Consider the following 25,500-nt stretch of genomic DNA (forward strand, 5'->3'; position numbering starts at 1 on the left):
CTCCCATGCTTTTGGCAATGATGCTTAGAGTGAAAATAAATAAATAAAACATAAGAAAACAAAAGCCCTCTCTCAGCCCCCCAACCAGTGTGTTCCAAAGTACTTGTCATGGTTTTTGACTGCCTTTGACTGGCAAATATTAGGAATCTATTTTCAGAAAGAGTTCCAAAAGTTTCCCAAAACCCAGATTTGACAAGACTCTCCTATCCTCAGCGCAGGGAAACAGAGTGAATAGATAGGGTGTGATATGGATTTTTCTGAAAGTTTGTTTGGATTTCAGGAAGTGAACAAGATAAGCCACACAGCCCTTTCCTGCTTTTGCTCTTTTCATTAATATTTTTTTTTTCAATACATCCTGACAAATTCTTGAAAGAGAGAAATCTCAGATGAGTCTGTCAAGTTCCTTCCACCTCGCCTGTCTTTTAAAAAGCCATCCACACAATAAACTGGGAGCTAGCATGAAATCAGTCTTTACCCTTGGGCACATATGAAAGCTGTTTCCTTTGTCATTTCTGCAGCGTGGAACACTGTTTTCTTTCTTTTCCCATATCTTTCAGAACTTGCAGAGATTGGGAAATAGTTCACTGTGTACTATAGAATGCACCACAGATATGGAGTATCTGATTGAGAAGGGGAGAAAGGAAATAATCCTTATCATGTTAAGCACTGCAAGTGTTAAAGTGTGAATGAGGCCTCTGACATGGTCATGCTTCCATAAAAGCCTGAGCAAAGACCAAGACTAAGTCAGCAGGTTCCCAAAGAGGACTACATGATGACCAGTTACAAAAATCCCTTCTCTAGGCAGATTTGTTCCTGTGCATCCTCATTTACTTGGCATAAGGTTTGGTCTTCATAGTCCTTCCAATGTGCTTATGGATGTTTGGCTTGCCTTTGTGTCTGAACTCACACAGACCTCTGAATTTTCAGATATCCGGATTTCATGCTGGTGTACCTATATAGATAAGCTGTTTTCTGTGTCCCTGTCTAGGAGACAGTATTTCTAAGTGTATTTCTCTTGTATGATCTGAACTAATTCCTTATTTGAAATCAACAGCACCTAAAAGTATTACCTAGAATTCATTTTTAAAGGTAACTTGCTACACATTCCAAATGCTGCATGGGTGTTCAAGGGTCATTTAGTGCAGTACAGATTTTTCCACCAGCAGATGTTACCAAGAGCCTAACAGGAAGATGGAGAAGGGCTACAACAAAAAGGATATTAATGACACTAAGGAATGTAACGGGTTAATGCATTAGATAGACTTTGAAAATATACATGGTAAAAGCTTAGAACAATTTTATATCTGCAGCAGTCAGATGAGTGGCAAAGAAAATCTGTACCATTCCTGTTATAGTTTCTGAGTTGTTAGTTTTTTTCTATTCTTTCTATAGAGGCTATTAAGTCATATGCTGATAGTTGGTGCTGCTTTCTTTGAAGATACATTCCTGTTGTGAAAAATATAAGTACCGAAAAACCTTTATTAAAGCGTATGTAGAAGTATGAGTATCTGCCCACCCCTCTCCATGAGGCTTCTTCTCAGCTTTGGAGTTCTTCAAAATGGGGGAAGATCAGTAAATTTTCCATATTGATGAAGAATTTAGCCTCTTTGATGAGGTTATCAGTAGGGAACTGTGATAGTTAGACATAATATAGGATCCAAAAGTAACCAGTTTTTTTGTTTCTTTCTGAATTTCAATCAACCTGACCCTTTTCTTCTAAACTATCCATAGTCCACTAGAGTCATATTGACTCTGAATCCCTTCATCTGCAAAACAGAACTAGTTTTGTGCCATAACAATGCAATAAATTCAAACAAACATATATATGGTATCATTCCAAAACTTCCAGATAAAATACATGCTGGCCATAATATCTCTGCAGTGTCGGAGAATGACAGCTGTGTTTTGGGTGTGTGCGTGCGTGTGTGTGTGTGCATGGTGCTATTACCTCTTCACTAGAAGGCATCTCATGACAGAACTGATGCCAGACCATAAATCTGTGACCTCCCCAGCAGTCCAGTCCTCTACAGGCTTAACCTAGAAAGCATTTCTGACAAATTGTTTTTAAAAAACAGTATATGTGTTTCATTACCTACTCTGCTGAAGCTGGTCTTTTGGCTTTTTCTCTCGTTTTATCTCTTTCAACTATTCATTTGTCTCCCTGTTGGGAAAAGAGATGAAACAATAATATACGGAAACTGTAAGTGATCTCACTTTCAGGGTATCTGAAATAAAGACAGAGATGTGATTAGGACAGAGCAGGGAGGTCTAAAGAAAGAGGATCACAAAGAAAACTAAGAGCTGAAGGAAATGTAGGCCACTCCAGGTATCCAGTGTTTTGGGCTGCCTAATTGCAAGTAACACTTGGGTCAACATTTCAGAAAAGAAGCACATAAAACAAGTGTTAAAATCATTGCAGAAGTATCTTCCTTCCACAATTCCACATCCAACTGTAAGTGCCCCAATTTGACCAGTACCTGTCACAAATAGACATGTTGAGTAAAGCTGTGACAGCTCCAGCTGTGCCTAAAATGGCTGATGGCCCGAGACACTCTTTTCAGTGTGGGTGGCTACACAAAACTGCAACCCATGTGGGAGGCAGTTAGACTGCAAGTCTCAATTTGTCATGCCTAATTTCACCATTTATGGCTGCAATACATTATGTTTGGAGAGGGAGTATCAGAAGCATACCATGAATTAATCCAAAAGCTGAATTCCTTAGTAGATTAAATAGCCTTCATCTCTGATAAGTGATTGCATTTCTGTTGCACAAACGGTGCTGTAAAGCACATAATGCTGTTAATAGCTGGGAAAGAGTACAGCATGAGAAAGTCCCTTTCCAGACTCACTTCCTCAGGATGTCGTTTGGATTTAGAAATATCTGTGGGCTGCAAAGCTTCCACCCACATTTCTAACTTCAATATTTCCTGGATGCTTGAGTTCCCTTAGGACCAACATATCATGGTATACCAAAAAATATTATACATAGCTTTGCCCTCTAGATCAGCAGTGCCCTCTGGAAGAACCCTTTGTTTTACTGGCAGCAGCAAGTACACACGTTATCCAAAGCTGCAAGATCAGCAGGAATGAAGAGCTTTTCTCTTTGACAGCAGCTGTAGTTGTCTGGGCTGAAATACCTCAGATTAGTATGATAGTTTACCACAAAATATCCCCATCCTGCCCAAAGTGCCTGCCCAAAACATGCCCTTTCTCTCCTTACCTTCCAGTCTTGGCAGCGTGTGAATGCTTATTTTCCCAGTGTGTCACATAAGAAGCTTTTAAGAAATGTTCCTTCTTCAGTCACTTCTGCTAACTCCATTTAAAAAGAAAAAATAAATAAATAAAAAAAAAATGCAAGAGGACAAAACTACAGAAATCTATTTATCAAGGGAAGAGAGCAAATTCTCTTCCTATACACAGAAGCAATAGAGAGCAGTCTATTACCAAAATTCTGAGCCAGTGCTGCTTTTACATCTGAGATAACTGCCAAAGTATTTAGCAGAACAGAATGTTGTATTTTATGGCACTCTCTCTACCTGAAAACTGCTACTTAATGGACTGAGGTGACAGTAAAAGGCACATTTCTAAAAATTTGGACTTATACTCTGAAAGCAAGGCATGTCTCTGTACTCTGAAAGCTGAAATGAATGTGGAATTTATTGACTTAAAAAAACCCACTTTGCTCTAGCTTCACTGTTGGATTTTTGAAAAACCCACGCTAACCTCTTGATGGCTTCCAAGACATTATAATAATAAATAATGTTCTGCAGTTTGTTTTCTGTCACATCCTCCAGTTTCGAACGTAACTGAATGTGCAGTTTGGACTTTTGCATGAATGTTGAAATTCTGTTGGTGATGTTTGCAGTTCTGCTGCAGACAACACCAAGCTGAGTGGTGAGGCTGGCACACTGGAGGGAAGGAATGCCACCCAGAGGACTCAGACAGCCTTTGAGAGATGGGCAGATGCAAACCTCATAAAGTTCAACAAAGGCAAATGCAAGGTGCTGAACATGACTCAGTGCAATCTCAACTACAAATGCAAGGATGATCAGAGGGCTGAAGTACTTCTCCTATGAGGACAGTATGAGAGAGTTGGAGTTGTTCAGCCTGGAGAAGAGAGTATTCCAGGTAGACATTATGGCAGCATTCTAGTATCTAGAAAGAGCCTATAGGAAAGCTGGAGAGGGACTCTATCAGGGTGTCTAGTGATAGGATAAGAAATAATGGTTTTACACTGAAAGAAGATACTAAGGAATTCTTTACTATGAGGGTGGTAAGGCACTAGGAAAGGTTGCCCAGAGAACTTGTGGAATTGTTCAAGTCAAGACTGAACGGAGCTTTGAGCAGCATGTGTTTAATACCCCTTCCAAGCCAAACCATTCTATGATTCTATGTAAGAACTGGAATAGGCCATAGGAAATTCTTTCTCAAGCTTCATGATGACTTAGAAGTAATAGCAAGAGTAGTTACAAATAGTAGTTACAAATCATTGGTGAAACTCTCCACTTGCAAGCAATTTAACATAGTGTCACTGCTCATGCGGAATCTAACTTCACAGGATCTCTGTGTTGCCTTGGCAATAGCGTACACTGGACTGCTGTTTTACACATATATTGGACACAAGAACCCTCTTTAAGTATCACGTGAAAAGCTTTTGTATTGTTCTGTCCATTTTCCTCCAACAGTAAATTTCCTACCATGGATAAGTTCCCATACTAAAATATACAGTGCTTTTACTGGTTATAGGCCAGGGAGTGGAATTCTTCACTAACTCTCCCAGACATCATCCTTCTTCAGACTCCAGGAGCAGAAGAAGGTGACCAAGATTTACATATGAGGGCTATTTTACTTGCTGTTGCTGTTGGCCTCTGACTGAGCACAGTGGAACACGATGTGGGATATAATAAAGATGTCCCTCAGTCTCACCTTCTTTATGAAGGGGATATGAAGGAAGGAAAGGATGAAGACTTGGATCCTTTCTTTCCTCCTGCATCTTTTTACAAAAGAAGAATATTTCCACCTGGAAAGCACAAGTGTAGCCACTGATACAACTGCATCTTGTCACATAGTAAATCTGTCCTGAAAGCCACTATCTGAAAATGAACATGAGGTGGTCCTCTTCACTACTTCAGTACCAGTTGAACACAACATACACACATCAGTTTTATTCACTTTTGCCCCTCCAAACATCCACAACCACAAAAGACAAAAATGTGAAGAGAAGAAAAGAAGTAGAAATGCGCCAGTCCCCTCTTCCTGATTCTCCCAACCAAGGCCTAAAAACACGGCTGAGCTCACTGAAAATTAATCTGAGTTATGTTATCTCTCAGCTTAATTCTTTCCTCTGAGATTATTTGATTGAATGCACATCTTCTGTCTCTGGTGTAGGTGCATGTGAGCCATGACCAGGCTATATGCGGCATACCAGGTCGGGCCTTTCCCACCACAAAGCTGTTTCACTTTGTTGGCAATAATTCTTCACTGGACTGGAGAAGGTGAGGCCTAGAGGTCAGGGCGTTTATGTGGAAAGAAGGAAATCTGTGTCATTCATCCCATGGGAAGGCTTTCTGTGTGGCCTCAGACACTATTACTCACTTTCTCTCTGGCACACTGGCTATTTTTGCAGGTTCAAATTACTGCAGTGGGAGGAAAGATCTGAAGCAGGGCCCACCAGATCCTCACTGAGTGCTGTAACCTACCAGACACTGGGGGAGACAGCAAGAGGGGACCATCTTTGGCCGTGCTCTGTAGGCACCAAGCCAGTTGGCATGTCCAGGACTGACTTTACAATTGAAGCAGGCATGGAACAAGTTTATGTGAATCATAGCAAAGCCCAGATTTCAAGCTCTCTCTTTATAACATAGCATGATAAATGTGAGACAATGCTGAGACTAAAGACCCAAGCTTTAGGTGGCTGGAAGATGGTAGTGGTAGAAACGCAAGTGACAAGGGACTTCACAGACCTCTAGAATTAGGGGGTAGCTGAGCAAAAGGTACTCTCAGGTGCAGCCTTTTGAAATTAAGATCAATGTGTTTTTCTCAGGCAATACCCTCAGAATCATCGTTCCCAGACTTCAGCAGGAGCTTTACCACTTAGAACTAAGTCCTTAGTGCCAGCAACAATTCCAGTCGCATTCAAAATGAGACCATCCTCATCTTCAGTCCCACACCTGCTCCATTGATGCTTGGTTTGCATTTGGAACAATGATGTTATTGGCTACAGTAATACATAAATAGGGGAGTTTTCTAGTCATTTCTACTGCAAATGGAAAGACTCCAGGGGACCTCATACCTTAATGAATCAAAAACCTTGGATTAGCTTCCTCCAGGCTTGTCTTCAGCAGAGTCATTGCATAAGTATGATAGCTACATAGTGCATAGGTGAGACAAAGATATCATAAGACAGCACAGCAGGGAGCAGAAATAGAAATAGTAAAGTATGCTTTTCCATCCTGCTGTAAAGAAAGAGGGGACACACTACTGAGGGTCTGTCAGAAACAAATGCCAACGCTGGGACCTGTGCTCTACTGCAGAGTTTGGTGATGGCTAAATTGTCTCTGCTGGAGTTTGGGAAGGAGTGGTGCAAGTGAAGAGGCTGAAAGGAAGTGATTATTTAGCACCAGTAGGTTTGAGAGTCCCTGCAGCAGAGGGATGGCATGTAATACTCCAGCAAATCATGGCATAACACTGATGCTGCCACTTTGGCTTCAGCGGATCTCAGCAGCAGGAGTTATGCAAGCACAGCTGTAAGCAGAGATCTACTGTTACTATCTATAGAAAATCAAATGTGATGGAAGCCCTGAGTTTCCCAGGCATGGACTTGTTCCTTTTTAGTTGAAGTTCTTCTTAGGTTGTACTCAGACTGTGCAAACCAACAGGAAGACAGGAGAGTAGCTCCCCAGAGAACACATCCTGGTGTGACTAAGCATCTTAGTAAGAGCACATGGGAGTGCAAAAAGGTTATGAAAACTGTCTTATAGCATTTGCTCCACTCTCACGTATGGAAAAGCAGCAGGAGATTTTGCCAAAGTAAAGACTGAATTAATACCCAAACATTTGGTCATTACAGCCTGTTTCTTATTTATATTAATGTTCTTTTTGACAGCTGTGATATCTGAAAAGAACCTGGCACCCAATTTATGCAACATACAATCCATCAAAATTGTCATAAAGTAAAAAGGGCACAGTGTTAACGAAGATTTGTCCCTTTGTTGTTTCTGCTGTCCTGCCTGGAACTTTGTGGTGGTGCAGAAGCAGACAAACCCCTCTCAGCCACCACAGTATTCGGGTTAAAATTTCCCTGGGGAAACTGGGGGAGGACGTAGGCGCAGTATTCAGGCAGAGTTAGTGCATTTCCAACCACACGGCTACCAGGGGACAAGACCAGCAACTGCAAGTTCCTGCACAACTGACCCACCCATTTGGCTGCCTCTACCCCTGTGCATTCCTTGGAGAAATCTGAGAAATAGCAGGCACCTGCTCTGGCAGGGCAGAAGAGGGTCACGTCTGGAAGGCAAGGACTTAGACCAGGGGGGTTTCTGACTGGGAAAAGCAAAGAAGCCCAGGCAGTGAGGAGAGGAGGTCACAGGGACACCAGCCAGATGGCTGTGCAGGGGCCAAAGGCTGTAAAAGGCAAAGGCTGTCCCTCCTCCTAGGGACAAGGAGGTCATGAAGTGCATAAGAAACAGCAGACAAAAAGCTCTGCAGAGTCTACCTCCAGCCCATGCTCTGGGCCCATCTGGATATTGTTAGGCCTCCTGCCCACCCACCTACCATGCCTGGAACGTGCAAGTACCTTATCTTGCATTTCTTGTAATGCAGAGCACCAACTTCTTTTTATGCTTCTTGGCACAGTTTATGACCTTTTTACAACTCCTTCCCTGTCAGGATATAGGCCATAAAGATATTTTAAATGGCTTCTCTTGGTGGTGATCTATTAGTTGGAATAACGGCTCCATATGCAAAATATGAACCCATAACTACTGCAAGCTAGCCTGATACCTTTACATTGTTTAAATCCTGCCTCAAGAGCCATTTGTGCTTTGAAGCTCCAAAAAAATAACCAACAAATAATTAAATAGAAGGATTGTTGAGCATAATTTATGTAACTTTTCCCATTTTCAAGCTGCAATTACCTATGTAAAGACTGGATGAATAGTGGGTTTTCAGTTCAGTTGCTGAGCAGAAGTATCAAACAAAAAAAAACATTTGGTTTAAACCAAAGCAGAATTTTTCAGATTTTCTTGAAATGTGAAAAGGTCAGAATTATTTATTTTCTGTTTCAAATTATTTAATCCTCTTAAAATGCTTTAGAAGCTGTAGATTGCCTGTGAAGTGAAAAATGTTTCAGAGTGGAAGTCTCAGTGCCCCATCAGTTTTCAACGAGGTTTGGCTACCCTAAACTTCATACTCTAGGAGACCATTAGTACAAGTTGCTTCAACAATTCAAAATTCTCTCATAAATTCATTGTATTTTGTCAAAAGCAAATTACAGTTTTGAATTTTAAAATATTTACAATTTTGAATAAAAAGGTATTTACAAAAAGCCTCACCCATCATAAAAATATAATAATAACAACTTTTTCATCTATTATATTGTTCAAGAGAACAAAAGACCAAAATACAGAGATGTGTTTTCTCTTGACTGTATTTGCTCTGACTTCTCTGCTTTCTTTCTTTGTCTAACCTTCACCGTCACCTGTTTGCATATTTTGGACACCAGAGCTTTGGGATTATACTGGCCATGTTAGCTTGGGGTATGGCTATCTCTCTATGTATTCCCACTACCAGTAACTGAATTGAAAGCTGAATTTTCCCATGTACCATGTAACACCATTACTTAAGAGGCTGCACCCTTGTTGCAAGGAGGAATTAACTGCAGTAACACTCCTGTGAGCAGTGGTTCTTCCCTGAATTCCTCCAAGTCTTCCTCTGGCAGAAGGAGAAGGGTGTGTGTGCTTGGAGTCGCAACCCAGCATGCCACAGGTGTCCCTAATCTCTTGGGTTCTTCACACTTCCTTGGTGCTGCTCACATACGTGTTGCACAATACACTGGCTATCCAGAAAAATAAAATATTGAATCCAGCCACTGGAAGGACAAAATCCATCACAGACCTGTGAAATAGCTGAGACAGAAAATGGCTGTTTCTGAAATCTCTTGTGGGCCTTCTTTGTCAACATAGTACTAGTAGTAGTTTTTGGGGTGGAGAGATTGTCTAGTGGGGGGGTCACAATGATGATAAAAGGCCTGAAGCATCTCCTGTATGAGGAAAGGCTGAGTAACCTGAGTCTGTTCAGCCTGGGGAAAGGAAGACTGAGAGGGGATCTGGTAAATATTTGTAAGTATCTAAAAGGAGGTGGGAGGCAAAAGGATGAGGTCAGGCTTTTCTTAGTAGTGTGCAGCAATAGGACAAGCAGTAATGGCCATGCAAAATAATTTCTTTATAGTAAGAGTGATGGAGCACTGGAACAGGTTGCTGGAGATATTCAATATCTAACTGGATACCTGTGTTACCTACTGTAGGTTATCTGTATTAACAGGGGGGGTTGGACTCCATGATGTTTTGAGGACCCTTCCAAACCTTGCAATTCTGTGATTCTGTTATTTCTTCTCCTAACTTATTCATCCGATAACTACATAAAATACATTTATTATATGTTCAGGAATGGACAATTGCAAACTGTTATACTTCTTTGCGGAAATAGCAATTTATATGTGTATATATATGTTTAAAAATCAATACAGGAGTATTGCTGTGGGTTATCTACCTCAAAGTTCAGTAAAAAATGCCAATTGGAAAGGGTCAGACTTAGTAACATAGGAAACAACTGGTAATTATAGGAGAAAAAATTGTCAAAGCTCTCACACATCTTAGTGGCACTACTGAGAAAATGAGGAGCTCTATCATGGAGGGACAAGCTCTGGTCCCAAGTCATTACTGGTGTGAGAATGTATTTCAGTGAATCAGACCATGGGCTAGGTTCACAACAGATACAGACAAGTCCACAGTACATGCATTTAAGAAAATTTGTGCCAGCATTCACCCAGTTACATCTAAAGTGTATGTGTCTATAAGCTTAGCTCCAGTTGGATATGAGGAATAATTGCTACTCAGAGAGTGGTGAGACACCGGCACAGGCTGCCCAGGGATGTGGTGAAGTCACTGTCCCTGGAGGTGTTCAGGAAAGGTTTAGATGTGGCACTGAAGGACATGGTTTAGTGGCCATAGTGGGGATGGGTTGAAGGTTGGACTTCACAATCTTTAGTGTTCTTTTCCAAGCTTAATGATTCTATGATACTATGAAGTCTGTTCTTACAATTACTTATTTGAGTATTTAGAAATGCAGAGATGATAACTTTTAAAGGATGGCTGTCTGTAAGGTTTGATACAGCAGCAGAGGAGTCTTCAGAATATCCAGCAAGGATGCACATTTTTGCCTGGGTTGTATAGAAGAACCAGCAACACACACAGCAACACACACTATTATGGACAGCACAGCAAAATAACCCATACAGTAATGCAGAAAACCTGCACAGCAATACGAAGAAACCTCAGAAGGCAGATGACCCCATTACACGACATGGAAATTTGGTCATGCAGTGCAGTGAATATGAATAGGATAGGGCAATTCATGCCCTAGCCAAATGGGTCAGGGTTACTGTAGCCAAAAACTTGGATGGTAACTGTAATTGTGAGAGCTGGTGAAATGCCTTTTATCACTTTATTTTCCGACCCACAAAGGTAATTCCCCTGCAGGGAACATTAAATGACAGTCACACATGCACTGTACTGTAGTTGGTGATCTGGTTGACTTCCCTCAGCTTCTTCACATGCCTACTTGGGAGATGAAGGGGAGCTGACTGAATAGGCAGGAGCTTAAAAAACAAAGATATCCCATTATATCCCATCGGGTCTCCATCACCTGCTTGACTTTTCCAGTACCGAGCATGGGGCCCTATCATGCCTCATGTCACTGCAGCCTCTTTCTCCCATGGGCCCCTCACAAGGGAAGTGGTTGTGTGGTTAAAATTTAGAAAGTGGTTCTCTGCAGCTAAAAAATGTGCGGTTTCACCCGAACCGTAAAATATCTCAAATCATTGGGATTAGCCATTTTCTGCTTTCCCGTGTGCCTTCAATTAGCCTCATGAAAGTGAACCCGCGGCTTTAGGACCGAAAATAGCTAGAGCGAAGTGACGCAGGCTTCGCCTGAGATGAAAGAGCGGCTTCCAGAAGCCTAATTAAAAGCAACTGAGAAACCAGCACTTGATACAGCCTTTACTCACCTGAAAAAATAAACGGAGAGCTGCAGCGAGGCTTCGGTACGGCGTTGTGGGAAAGGGCTGGAGGGTTTTGCCTGGGTCACGGGAAGGCGCAGCTCCGCCAGAGCACAAAATCTTTCTGTTTCTCCCTGCCCCAAGTCAGGGGGAGGTCAGCCAGGCAGAGAGGCCACCAGCAGTCCTTCACTCCATGGTGGGTGACAAGACAGCAGGACCCAGCCACCCCGCTCTGTTTGCCCTCTCCTCTCTCAGCATCCCAGGTGCACTTTAGCAGTGAAAACTAGCTTCAGGATGGTTTTTTCTCATTTTCATGTAGGCTCATATCTGTAAACAGCCATATCCTTGCCGTAAAACAGTGTTCGGATGCATCTTGGGCAAGCCAACAAATCACAAAGAAGTCCTATTTCTCTTTCAGACTTAACTATACTTGGGTCATCCCTGTGAAGCTTTGTCTGTATGAAACTCCACCAGTTTCACAGTTCTTATTGATACATTTTACTTTTCTTTTTTTCTATCAAATATCTTTTTCTTAATTCACGTGCATTCAACATCATTGGAGTGGAAGACAGTGGAAAAAGTCCTGCAGATGAGTTTAACCACACTTGAGCAATACTCTACTCTTGGCCAACTCTGCAGACTGTTGGTGCTTGGTCTGCCTTCTGCTTTTGGTGAATAGTTCTGATTGGGAAAAAGGGCCCTGACAGATTAAACATTCTCAAAGTAAAGCAGCTCTTTTTTCTTTTTTTTTTTTTAAATTATTATTTTTATTTTTGTCCTGAAAATAAAACTGTTTAGATTTTAACAGAAGTTAAATGTTAATTGGCAAAAACACTGCAGGAAATGAACTGCCCTTCTTAAAATACTTGGTTCACAGTGAAATTTTTATCTTGTTTGGGATGAAAAATATTAATTACGGGACAAGAAGAGAATAGTGGAAAAAATAGTGTGTTTTTACCAACAACCAGGAGAATAAAACAGATGGTCAGTATTAGGACTGCACTCTAACAAGAACTGCAGCGCTTGCATTGACATAGTTAGGAGTCAAGAATTTGTGTTTTAATGTAAAGAAACGAGCAGCAGTTTGCAATATGCAGTTACCACCCTATGCTGTAGGCACAGGAATGGGGCAACAAGGTGTGAATAGATTTCAATTTGGTAAGCTAAAACTGGAAGCAGCAGAAGAGAAGGTACTAAATGTTGTTACTTTGGTTTGCTGAACATTTTCACTTATAGATGTAACATTTGCTTTGTTAATTCTCTCCTTTGGGGAGACAGGCAGCATGTTGGTGTTTACAGTGCACTTCTGTGCTTTATGCAGTTATCTGAATTAGGAGCTGAGAAGCTGTTGTGTGAGCCCAATGGAGGCAAAAGCATGTGGCAACGAAGAGTGCAGTGCTGATAACCTAAGCCTGATAGAGCATCTGATAAAGTCGACAGTGGTAACTCCAAAGCTGTTGCTCAGAGCCCTGTGGAGCAGAGATACATGGTGTTCCAAAATGGATCGTCACATGCAGCACAGAGGTTTCTTAAATTATATACCAGCATGGAGGCACAAACCTTTTTCCTGTAGTAGCAATACAGACCAAACAGCTCAAGCAAAATTAAAACTGAAGCAGCATTTTGGCAGTCTTTCTGCAGCAGGCACTTTCGGCAGCACTCCCTCTAAGTGCTGCTGAAGCCATTAGCAAATGAGGATGGTCAATATATTCTTGTTCCTGTGGGAACAGATGTTTGTGTGATGTCTGACTAATGGGTATATTCTGCTGTACTGGTGGAGCTGTGAATTCAAAATGGAAAGAAACAGGAAACATTTTAAAAAACATAACTCAAAAACAACAAGAGCCCAAATGAAGAATAAAAACAGCACCACAAAAAAGGAGTGGTGAGGAACAGTTGAGTGGATTGTGGAGTTGATCAAAACTCAGCAATAAAATCAGAGCTGACTGGGAGACAGGAGGATACAGGTGATTAATGCACATTAGAAAGGCGGCCGTGTGGCAGTGAAGCTGACAGAAAGCACTGCTGTGTTTTACGAGGCTCTGTGAGCAACTCTTTTCCCTAGAAATCTTTGGAGTAACATACTGTCTGTTCCTGAGCTAGCTGAAGTGTGAAACGTTATCCCAAAAGCTGTTTATTTATGAGCCCTCTGCAAGGCACAGTGAATTCTCAAGGCCGAATCTCTCAATTTCTTGTAAAAATATTTGAAAAGCGTTTCAGAGGCCTTTGAATCAGCTACTGCCGGCTCTCCCACTGCACTGACAGAGAGGAGTCATCTCTGGGACTGCTTTGAGGAGTTACCGCAGAGGAGGATTTCTGCTGGCGGTATTCTGCACAGCACTCGACATAAGTGGGGCTCAGCCTGCACAGTGAAGGCTGAAATCTGCATCAGGCTTTCAGTCCCATTTTGGTGTGTGTGGGGGTCACTTCTAGAAGCATGCCTAGCAACAAAGCATAGCTGGCCCTCTGGCAAGACTGGAAAACAGAATTATAAAAAGCAAGACACTTACAGGCTTCTGGAGGCAATCAGTTTTTTCTTAGTCAAAGAAACTGATTATCTACTGGGTGGTTTAATCACTAATTATTTCCCTTTTTGGGAAAACGTATTGAGAAGTCACCTATAATTTAATTAGTACTTAAATGCAAAATGAAGTTCGTGTTCAAAAGTAAGGAAAAAAAAAAGAAGAAAACAACCAAACAAAAAGAAATGGTACATTTATTTAGTAAAATGCTAGGATATTTAAAAGATGAAATCAGTAAGAGTGAATTTTCTTCCTTATTATGGATTTTCAAAATACTTTTTACTCTTGACACTGGGAAAAAGCCTCTTTTGCTGTGTATGTTATTTCTCCTTTGCATCAATGCGTGAGGCATGAGTGAGGGATCGGATGAGGTGAAGAAGCAAAATTTTGTGTATGAAGGGGAAAGAGAAATGAGTGGGTGAGTGCTGGGTCATGTGTTTAAAAGGCAAATTTTGTGAGGAAGACAAAATTTCTGGTAGTTCTGTAAGGCAGAAGAGATCAGTTGTTGCAGTGCTTTAAAAGCATGTGTAAAGAAAGTTCATCACCTACATGTTGTGAAATGAATTGCAAAGAAAATTACCATAGCTTAACAAGCGTACATTTTCAAGGCGACAAATCCGGAGAGCAGTGTATGTGTGAATGCTTTACAATATGGTTGCCACTTCGTTGCTTCCCATTCCTTTGATAGCAGCATTAATAGAAACTTATCACTGTATTTCTACTCCTAGTGTAATTCTTAATGTAATTGACATTCTCCAGAAGATTCTTCACTACGTTAATCCTTCTCTGTCTTTTTACAAAGCTGTATAGTCACGTGTGTCATTGTATGCTTTGAAGAGTAAAGCTGAATCTAGTAAAAAAAGGCCCTATTCAGTGCTTCTTACATCCTTGTGAGACAAAGTTTGCATTGACCTCAGCTGAAGGGACTGATCTGAGCAAAGCAAAAACATAGGGGACCTGAAGAGGATCCAGAAAAGTGACTTGTAACAGTATAAATCCCTTCAAAATCCTGTTCCTCAATGACAAAGCAGTGGTTGGAGTGCTCTGCTCTCTTTCTTCGCTCCTCCTGATTCATGGCCCCTGCACGCTCACCCTGTTTTTCAGTAATATTAAAAACCATCCATCACAGCAGTCATCAGAACAAGATTTGGGTGCTTAGGAGCTTTTACAGACTGGACGCTTCCAGCTGTGCAGATCCCAGTGGAATTACTAACTTGCAACAACGAAAGGCCAAGCGTGTCTGGATGAGCAGAACTAATGCAAGGATAATCAGTTACCCATGGGGTGTGGTGGGGACTTTGAGGATGATGTAAAGGTGGTTCAAATGTAGGAGAAACAGGAGAGAGGGCCTCCCTACTAGTCAGATTCAGCTAACCAGTGTTCTTCAATAGGAGGCCAACAGGTCTGACTCTCAGTCTAACCCACCGTAGGTACCATCAGGAAAGAGGAGAATGAGCTGCCTGTGCCCATGTCTACCCAATGTAAATGGGATCGTGTGGTGCTGCATTTACAAAACTGCCCAAAGATGCCTTCACTGTTTTATTCCTCACAACTTGTTCTATTCAAAATCTTACTTATAATTACATGTCAGGGTGTTTGGATTAACCTGTGTTGTTTTGGCTTTTTTTAGCCTAGTCTTAATTCTCTGAATTAGGGTCCAAATGTGAAAGGATTAATTTTTTTCAGTTCACCTCTTACTTCCTTCCTCCTCAGTGTCTTCTCCATTAAGGAAAAACAAGAGAGAAATTTACCCCTCCCAAGAGGCAGCTTATTCATTACACGCCTCAGCACAGGGAGAAAAAATGAAGTTAAAATTTAATTTTAATGTCACTAAATTAAGCCACTAAATTACCTTCTTAAAATGAGCTTGGTAATCCAAGAGGGAAAATCTCTCTCTCTCTAGGCTTAATTGAGAAAACAATTAGATCTAGATAGAGCCAGCTCTTGCCAGATGACACAGTCCAGAGCACAGTGAAAGAAACCAAACCCTTGAAAACAGAATGGAGAAAAGACCATTTGAAAGGGTGTCTTTTTGAGATTACCCTGACATTTCTCTAGGTGGTCTTGCAACTGCTGTGTGGAGACCAACGGAAGAAAGCCTAAATAGTTGGTATCTGCTTGGTGGTGGCTGGGAGCACCAGGGATTTGCTCAGGGTGATGTCCAAGGACTGTGGTCACCACTGGGATAGACTCATATACCTGGTGAGCATTGCAGCTGTGCTCCTAAATAAATCATCTTCACTAGCTAGGTAGAGCAGACAGAAATTCCTCTGCGATGAGGACTGTTCAAAATCAGTTATCATAGAATCATCAAATCATTTGTGTTGGAAGGGACCCTTAAAGTTCAGCGTGTCCAACCCTGATTAGAGGTCCCCCCTCTTCTGCTGCAGTCAGGCTCAGGTTGTCATCTGAAGGTGTGGATTTCTTTCAGGGCTTCACAAGAGATAGAAACATCAAGCAAGTGCCAGAGTAGAAAATTAGTTTTGAGGGTGTTCTTTTTTTGTTTTGTTTTGTTTTGTTTTGCTTTTTGTTTTTTGTTTTTAATGCTAAAACCTTAAATTATTCACACTTCCTGTACATTTGCCCAGAGTTGCCCGGCGGAGGAGCTCCCCAGGCCAGCCTGAGAGCAGGGAGTGTTGTTCCAGCTGGGCGGTAGGTCTGCAACAAGCGAGCAATTGTTCAGTGCCGGGGGCCCTGGGCAGCCCCCATGCGCCCAGACAGAGGTCGCAGGAGCAGGGCAGGGAGCTCCTGCAGCCTGGTCCAACGTTTCAGTCACACCGTATATGCATCCTGCCTGCTCTCCCTTGTGCTCGCCCTTTCTTTTTTTCCCATATGAGTAGCCTCACCTTTTTATTCCACTTTTCTCTATTTCATTTTTTTTTAACTGATTGGCTTTTATTTTTAATAAAAGGAAATAAGATTGAATAAAAGCAGCACTTTCACCTTTTCACACTGCTTTTGTCTGACAGGCTAGAAGTACAACATAATTTGGTCTTTGTTCTTACTTTCCATACATTTAAATGTCATTTGGTGTTTTGCTATGATATCATTTTCCAGGAAACTGTGGCTTTCCAGAGTGAGTGTCCCCTTCCTAACTCCCCTCCCGAAAATGGTCTTTATGAACCATAGCTGTATGTTTGTCAGTGGGTATGTGTATTCACATGTTTGTTTGAAAGACAGAGTTTGGAGGCAATGGGAAGATAATACCATACATACCTTCAGTGACAACAGACGTCCATCTTAACATGCAGTCAATATCTTTAGAGAGTATATATCACTTAAATTACAACAAAACAGCAAACGTTTGTTTACTTGAAGAGACCACAGTACGTAGAAGACTCCTTACGTTTATTCTGTGTGTTCACCAATTAGAAAATTCTTCTTTCTTCTTAAGCTAAAGGAAGTGGTCTGCAGGGAATAAAAGGCATCTCTTTCAAGCTACACAGTCTAGTACGTTCTGCAAAGAAAGGTAGTTCTTCCAAAAAACACTTCATACTTTCTCATTGCCGTCTGTGGGAATGACTATTGCATAGGCCAACTGGCAACTATTCATGTGCATTCTTAATTCAGCGGGGAGTGAAACAAGGAAAACATTTTTATAAGACTGCTTAAAAATTATATGTGAGGGAAACAATTAAAAAAATGTGCAGCCATTTTCTTGATGGTGCAGAAATGCCATATCCAATGTCCAAGTCAAATGGGCCAATTTTCTCCAACTAGATTTATGTAGCAAAACCTGCCAGGCAGACAGAAAACTAAATAGTGAAGTGTTTCATTTTAATATAATTTTAATTTAACAATAACGCCAAAAAATACCCAGACAAGTTTATAATGCACAAGTTATGCTGTTCCACCACTTCTCTTCCGGCTGCCTCAAAATGATAATCAGGTCCTTGTACACCTCTGGAGGAAAACTTGGTCTGTGGGTATCTGGTTGAAACTGGTTTGGAGTTAAAATGTTCCAAACCTATCCATATTCAAAACCTTAACTCTGCAAGTGCCATGTCTGTAAGCATACTCCAGCCACAACAGCCACTAAGCTTAAGGGCTTTTTAGTGCTTCAAATTAGGTATTGTCAGTACCTTGATTATAGGTCTACCTATGCATAATTTTTGTAGTTTTTTGACCAGTAATTGCAGCATTACAGTGGCTTGCTCACATGAACATCAGCTATCGCTGCATATGGGACAGGGAATATATAGGGACTATTTTCTCCTCAGCTGCAGGAGCTCTGTCAGCCCTTCACAAATCAGAGATACAAAGCTAACTAATGAAACTTCCAGGTGTGGCTTAAGGTGTAAATATCTACATATTGCTTGACAGCTTTTCTGCTGGGTTCATATCTCTGTGAGTGGAAAAATATCTCTTCCCAAATATCCAGTAGTAACTCTAGGTAAGCTGGGAATGCTCAAAGATAAAGCCTATAATTTTGGTTCCTTTCATGGAAAACTTCAGCACAGGTAGAAGAGGGGGCATGAAAAGAAATGGGTAAGAAAATAAGTCAAAGCACCCAGAAGAAATACGACTGAAGTGTAGGTAAGAGTTATCAAGTGAATGTAGTTATCAAGTGAACAAATTGCATGAACCTGCTGCCCATTTTCCCATGTCTTTCTCAAAGACTGTAGGTGTGTTTGGAATTCTTTAATTCCACTCCCATCTGCACATTTTAATTAGTTGTAATGAGGATCTCTCCTTTCCTGTAAAACAAAAATAGCTCAGTACCTCAGCTTAACATAGTGCAATTTAATTAATTTATTTATTTATACAGTCAACCAGCTCTTGGCTAGTTAGTCTACAGAATTGTTTCACAGAGCTCTACAGCAAAAAAATATTCTTTCTGCATGCATACCCACATATCGGGGAGACTAAAGTTGCTGTTCAGTTATGTCTCTGGCACAACTTACTCAAGCCAGTGAAGAAGATCAAACATTCATGAAGATCAACTGGTTTTGAGGCAAAGGAGATACAACAAAGTTCTCCAGAACTGATAGGATGATATTTTTAATATAATCAGCAAACAAAATCCACTCTGAATCCACAGTCATGTGTATGGGTTCTTTGTGGGCTGAGAAAAGGGACATGGAAAATGAAGTAAACTAAAAGATGGATCCTGAAATTCCTGACCACAAGACTGTACCAAAAATATCCATACTTAAAGAAACAAACTACTTTTTGAAATACATTTCTTTTCTACCTTATCTTCTCTTTCAGAATATAAAATTTGTAGTAATTAAGTACTCAATTGATTATATTCTGTTACAAAACTTTTGAACTTGCCTGTATTCTAACCCAGAAACATTAAATTAGCCATTGTCCTTTTGCTGCAGAAGGAGATACAGGGCGAACAGAGATTAATGTCACTCTAAATGTCTGGTTATCTGGTATTTTACGAATGGATGATTTCTTCCCAAAAGCATTCATGATTTACTGTGCATCCTTATAACTCACTAGAACTGAAATCTTACTTCAAGATGTAATTATGCTTGTATTTAACTTTAAAGTTCCCTTTCAAATATGAGGGGAAAAAAAACCTGCTGTATATTTTTTGGGGAAAAAAAGGAAATAAATTTTCCAAGGACTTCCTGGAATTAAAACTATTAGTAGTCAACAGTATAATACTACTCAGTACATGTACATCTCAATAGTATATATGACTATGTTTGCCTTTTTTCTACTCTTATCCTGTATCCTGCCATTTCAAACATCTTTGAGACACATGAAATTCAAAGAGATTTTTCTCTTTACCTGTTTTCAGTTTCGTTAAACTAAAAATACGGCATTCATAGTTACGAATGAACTGAATTTCAGATAAGAATCCTGTAATATATAAAGAGCCAAAGTCAAACAGCACAAGATTTTGCAGAGAGAAAACCTAGAAGCAATATCTCTTGGAAAAAATTCATTCCAACCTGTTTTGCTTAACTCCTACAGTTGTTAAATGTGCTTCTTCTGAAGTTTTGGCATTCTTGCTGCTTCTGTGCATTTTCTGTGGCTGTGATCTATTACAACCAGTTTAAATCCAATCTTTCTTTCTTGGCACTTTAAATATTTTGCTTTTATTGTTAGACTGTGGCTGTTGGAAAATGTTTGGTGGAAAGAAAGATGAGAAAGTTAAAAGAGGGAAAGCATACATCATTGTAAAGTAGGCTACTGAAAAAACAAAGAAGTACTGAGATTTGGGGTTTTAAGTGAATTTTATCTTTTTATTTTACTGCACAGAGAATGGAAAGAAGTAAGGAGAAATTGTTTTGAAGTGTGTGTGTGTTGGGGTGGGTTCAGAGAAAGGCCAGACAACCAACCATGGTTGATGGAGTTGTGTCAGTCGCATTACAAAGACAAAGAGAGCCACTCCATAACGCTCTGCTGCTGTGGGGGATAGAGCCATTGTCTTCTTTCCAGGGCTTTGCTCTTTCCTCATCTTCTCTATCTACTCATAGTGAATGATGCTCTGATGATCCTTCTTCTGCTCTTCAGCTGAGAAGGTCTTGTGCTTGTGACTTGCAAGACAAAAATCCATGAACTCTATGGCTTTCCCTTTGACCCTTCTCTTCCCTAAAAATCACATGTAGGAGTCATGAAACACAGCAGATATTAATTTGAAAGTGAACTCTAGTTACTTTTGTTTTACAGCCCATGTGTTGTGTCCATTTAGAAAGGGCCACATGGTGTGCATGGCATAGAGAGGGTCCTGTACCCTGACAGCCTCCTAAATAAGGCCAGTGTGGGTAGAAGGAAGCATCCCACTAGTAGAAAGTAAATGTGTTTTCTTTTTCAATTACTCCCATTCTTTGCTGTGATTTGGAGCCTAGAGAAATGATGCAAGAATGAGAAGAATTTCTGCAGTTTGGGTGCAAAGTCAAGACAGGACATCAGAATTGGATGGTAGATAAGTTACATTGTTTAGAGTTTGGGAAAGTGGGTCCAGCAGCTTGAGGAACAGTAGGGCAGAGATATTCAGGGCAGCGAGTGCAGAAATCAGTGATAAATTTTATATCACCCAGTCACAAAGGTTGCTCTTATGTCTCTTCTCATTATGGTGAATAGTGCTTTACTCTGAGGAAGTGGTCCCTCAGATGTTCAAGCACTTGTTGAAGAACCAAGGGCATGGAACCAGCTGAAAAAGCTATCCAAATACTCTGTGGTTTTCTGCCTCCACTCACCTACCTAAGAATGTGGCACTTCCATTAACTGTCTCCAGACAGGACAGGTTTTGACGGGCAGAAATAATCTAGTTCTGGCTCTTTGATTTACAGCTGGTGGTTTTCTCAGCATCCTTCAAATCTATTCTTGCTCGAAGCTCAGTTTTGCCATTATGGTCACTAGGCTGTTTTACATGCTATGCAGAAACACTCGCTCCATGAAACACCTGCAAGAGCAAGGGATGATATCTTCATTAAACAGCACTTTAAACAGAGATGACTAAAAAGCCAAATTCCTCTCTGACCTTGGATATGCAGACAGCACCGAAACAGGGTACCTTGCTTGAAAACCCTAAAGAGTATGTGAACTACGTGTATTAGATATTGACCATTAAATATTGGTGCAGATGAGCGTCACATGGCTCATTGCACTTTATCCACCTATCATATAAGAAAGCAGCATTTTCCTTCACTATACATTTAGGAAAGGGAACTGGCATGGCTGGTCAATTCTTTTTAATATGTTAACATCTAAAACATCCTAATGGAAACTTGGTAACTTTTTTCCTCCAGAGTGATACCCTGCTTTGCAAGTAGCTATACAGATGGTTCATATTTTTATAGCAATTTAGTTTTGGAAAATATGTAGAAATACTTATGAAAAATGCCAACAGTATCATTCTTTTTATTCCTTCAGTTGGATCTAGGTTACAGAGTTGCTTTGACATAATTTTGCAGTATCTTTGTGAGGATTATTATTGTATTTGAAGAGATTTGTTTTCTTCATTCTGTTAAGGTGAGCCTATCTACATTCAGATGGTATGACAAATATATATCACAAATGCAATTTCTTAATCTCCGTGGCAGATGAAACTTCTTATAAAAGGAGACATAAGAAGACCCTGCAAGGAAAAATGCACAACAGAGTGAAGCATAATGAAATGGGAAAATGGGATGTGAAAAACACATGGTATATCAAACAAAAATGTCCAGTGTTTCATCCTGAAGATTCCTCAAGAAGAGCACGGATGAATGACAGGATGAAAATCTGCAGAGTGCACTGCAATGGAATCTCCCATCCAGAAGATTTCCAGAGTGTTTGATGGAGGATTTTGCATGAGCAGAAAACACTGCTGCAGTGCCATGGATTTATGAGTAGTAATATGTATTGTCAGAGTGGATTTAATGGGAGATGTCACTTGCCTTCACTTTGGGGCCAGAAATCTCTTAAATTCTTTCATCTCTGAGCTTCCCCATGAGTCTTTCTCATAAGCCATGAAACATGGGGCTGTGAGGACATAATGATACACTGCTTCAGGAAATAGTGTCAGAAAAGTGTGTTGTTTCAAACTTCACAGCATCCCAGGAGCGAGTCACCCTGTCCTGCCTGGCTGTAGGTGGTATCAGGAGGACGTAGGAATCCAGAGTTGCTATTTGTAGATAACCAGGAAGGCGTTTCCTTCCTAACTATGGTTTAAGTCTGATGTTGGTACAAAGACAGCTTGTAAGAATGAGACAGTGACTAACAAATGAAACGTCACAGAGTTGGGGTAGTTTGAAGGGACCTCTGGAGCTCATTGAGTCCAACCCCCTGCTACAGCAGGTTCCTTACAGCAGGTCACACAGGAAGGTGTCCCCATCTTTCTTCTCCTCTTCACCTTAGGCAGAAACTTAAATCACCTTTCTGAGGAGAGAGACGCATTCTGGCAACTCATTGCAACCAGGTCTCCATGCCAGCCCACGATGCCCAGCACAAAGACACAGAGAACCAGTTGCAGCCTCTCTGCAACTGATTTACAGGGACACAGGAAGAAATGTGACAGGCAGGGTTGAGAAGAGTTCACCTCCCCTCTTTCTTTCTTTTCCTTTTTTTTTTTTTTTTTTTTACATCAGAACACATGCGGAGAAATATCTGATTGCACTAATAGCTTTATTACTTTTCGCATGTACTCACTTAGCCAAACAGGTGAAACTGATTTGTGCCAGGTTTTTACGAGCCCAAGGGCCGAGCAAGCAAAACGGGAGTTTTGTGTGACAGGGCCCAGCTTCTTCTGGTTCTCATCCCGGCTTGAAATTTGTGAGAAAATTCAATTTGAGCAAAGCACCCTTTTCAACTCTGAGACAAGCTCGCAGCCACCTGAATCAAAACCAGATGTACTTATCAAGCCTAAAGATAACAAATAGCGGCTTGAGATCCTGTCAGCAGAGGACCACCAGAGCAAGGGCTACAAAACTCGCTTGCCTCATGAAATTCTAGCACGATGCATATTAATGCTCACCAGATCTGGAGTCGAGACTCCTCGGCTTCTTTTTCTTTTCCCCTTTAATAAATTCTGAAGAACATCGCTGCATTGTAAACTGGTTATTTGAGACTGTTTAAGTAAAACCAAAAGCCCCCACATCCCTCTAATTCCTCCCCCCTTCCCCCTTCCCCTTCTCTCTTCCCCCAGGCTGACATAAGCAGGTCTTTTCAAGTATGCCCATAGCGGGAGATGGTTTGTTTTGGCAAGGGAGCAGGTGCCTTCCCCAGTGCAGAGATCTGGAGTGTCAGCAGTGACCCCGAGGTCTTGGGTGGCCAGCTTCACGCTTACACTTCCCTGTGTCAGTCGATACACCTACCACCCACAAGCTGAAAGCTTCCAGCAAGCTCAGAGCCGCTTAAAAAGCGAACTGACCTTTCTCTCCTCACCTCCCTCCTCCTCCTGCCTCCCTCCCCTGCTCTCTCCTCCTGTCGCCTTGGAGCAACCTGGGAACGTTATGAATGTCAGGCCCCACTTCTTATAAACAGCAAGGTAGGGGACCGTTTGAACGCTGGGGTTGTGTAACCTTAGCTTCTTGGAAATGATTAAAATATGACCATGTAAACAAATGATGCCTTAAATCCCTGGAATATTCTGCCCTTCTCTTATCTAAAGAGAAAGAGAAGATGGGAGGATTATGTGGATATTTTTAAGGCTGATTTTATTTGGTGCTCCTAAGCCAAGGGTGTCTGTTTCAGCACTAAATAGACCAATCTTCTGTTACGGTTTAATTATTTTTTTCTATTTGCATTTTCCAAACAAAATCACTTTCCCACATGGTCTTCTAATAAACATTGGTAGTCTCCACTATGCAAGATAGGGCTTGAAAATTACACTAAGATTTCCTTTTTTTTTTTTTAAGCTGCCAAATTGATGCCTTTTTCTTCTTGTGCTGACTTTGAAGACTACAGGGGAGAAGAAATCTTTGTATACTTGCAGGATAGCAGCAATGGTCTACTGTGAAGGGGAAATCCAGGGAAATTTGGTCATTCTCCTGGCTTTCATTTCGGTTTCACATCATGGGGGCCTGATTTCCAGCAAATATCTGAACCTAATTTCCAGTGAATAATCTGAAAAACAAAAAGATCTCAGGATATGTGGTAATGCCTTTACTGGATGTCCCCTGTGTCCCAGAAGAGACCCACAGTCAGGGCACTATAGAGAGCATGCGTCACCCTGAGGATGTGGAACATGATAGAGGAGGAAGGCAGCACAGCCAAAATGCACCAACATCATGAAATACAAAGTATAAGGTCCTTTGGCTGCTCTGCACTGGCATGCAAGCCTGGCCTGGAAAAGCTCTAGCTGCCCATGTTGAAGGATTTCCATCCTATGCTGAGACAAGTACCTATTAATTGAGAAGTACATTCACTTAAGCTTTTAATTAAGAACTAAGGAAAATCTCACTTTGGCTTTCCAGCACTTAATAATACAATCACATCAATTATGAAAATAACATTTCATTATTGCTTATGGTTCATGTGACCCTGAACGGAAATTAATGTCTAAGACACTGTAAATTTTTGTTTTTAGCACACACACACAAAAGCCTATGCCTGGAAAAGGCTCTCAAGACATAATTCACTAGTTCAGCCTACCATAATGGCATTAGGCTGACAGCCACTGGACATCGCCAGCCCAGCCTGAGCTCTCAAGCACTCTTGTGCAGACCTGTACAACATTCTGACAGTCCTCCATGGAAAAAGAGGCAGACTGTGACCCAATAAGAAGATGAAAAATTGCTTTATTTTGGTGTTTAGTTGTTGCTGTTTTGTTTTGTTTTCTGGGGGGCAATGGTGGAAACGGAGAGCCCAATGTAGGAGGAAAGTGAATGTTCTTTGTCTGTCCATTCAAGGAAAATTATGCAAGCAGCTTGAGATTACATTTGATTCAGTGGTTTCTTTACCAGTTACTTAGCTTTCCAGTTAATGCTACCAATGTGGTTACTGGAGCAGAGGGAACAAAGTTCCCATGATTATAATCAGGCAAAATAAGCCACTTCCTCTTCTACGTGCTAATCAACATTTTCCTTTTGCCTTCCTAAGCAGTTGCAGAAGGAATATTGCCCCGTCTGTGAGGCCAAAAGAGATAGGCAGCCAAAACACAGCCTTGCTAGATTGGCACATCCCTCTCTGCGGCCACAGAGGGCTGGATGTAACACCCAGGGCAAGTTTCTGAAACGTGCCAGCAACCCTCAGGCTCCTGCCCAGCCTCTGCTTTCTTTCTCCTATCACTCACCCTCATCATGTCATGACCTCCTTCCG

Source organism: Coturnix japonica, chromosome 2 (genome assembly GCF_001577835.2).
Source record: "Coturnix japonica isolate 7356 chromosome 2, Coturnix japonica 2.1, whole genome shotgun sequence".
NCBI classification, from domain to species: Eukaryota; Metazoa; Chordata; class Aves; order Galliformes; family Phasianidae; genus Coturnix; species Coturnix japonica.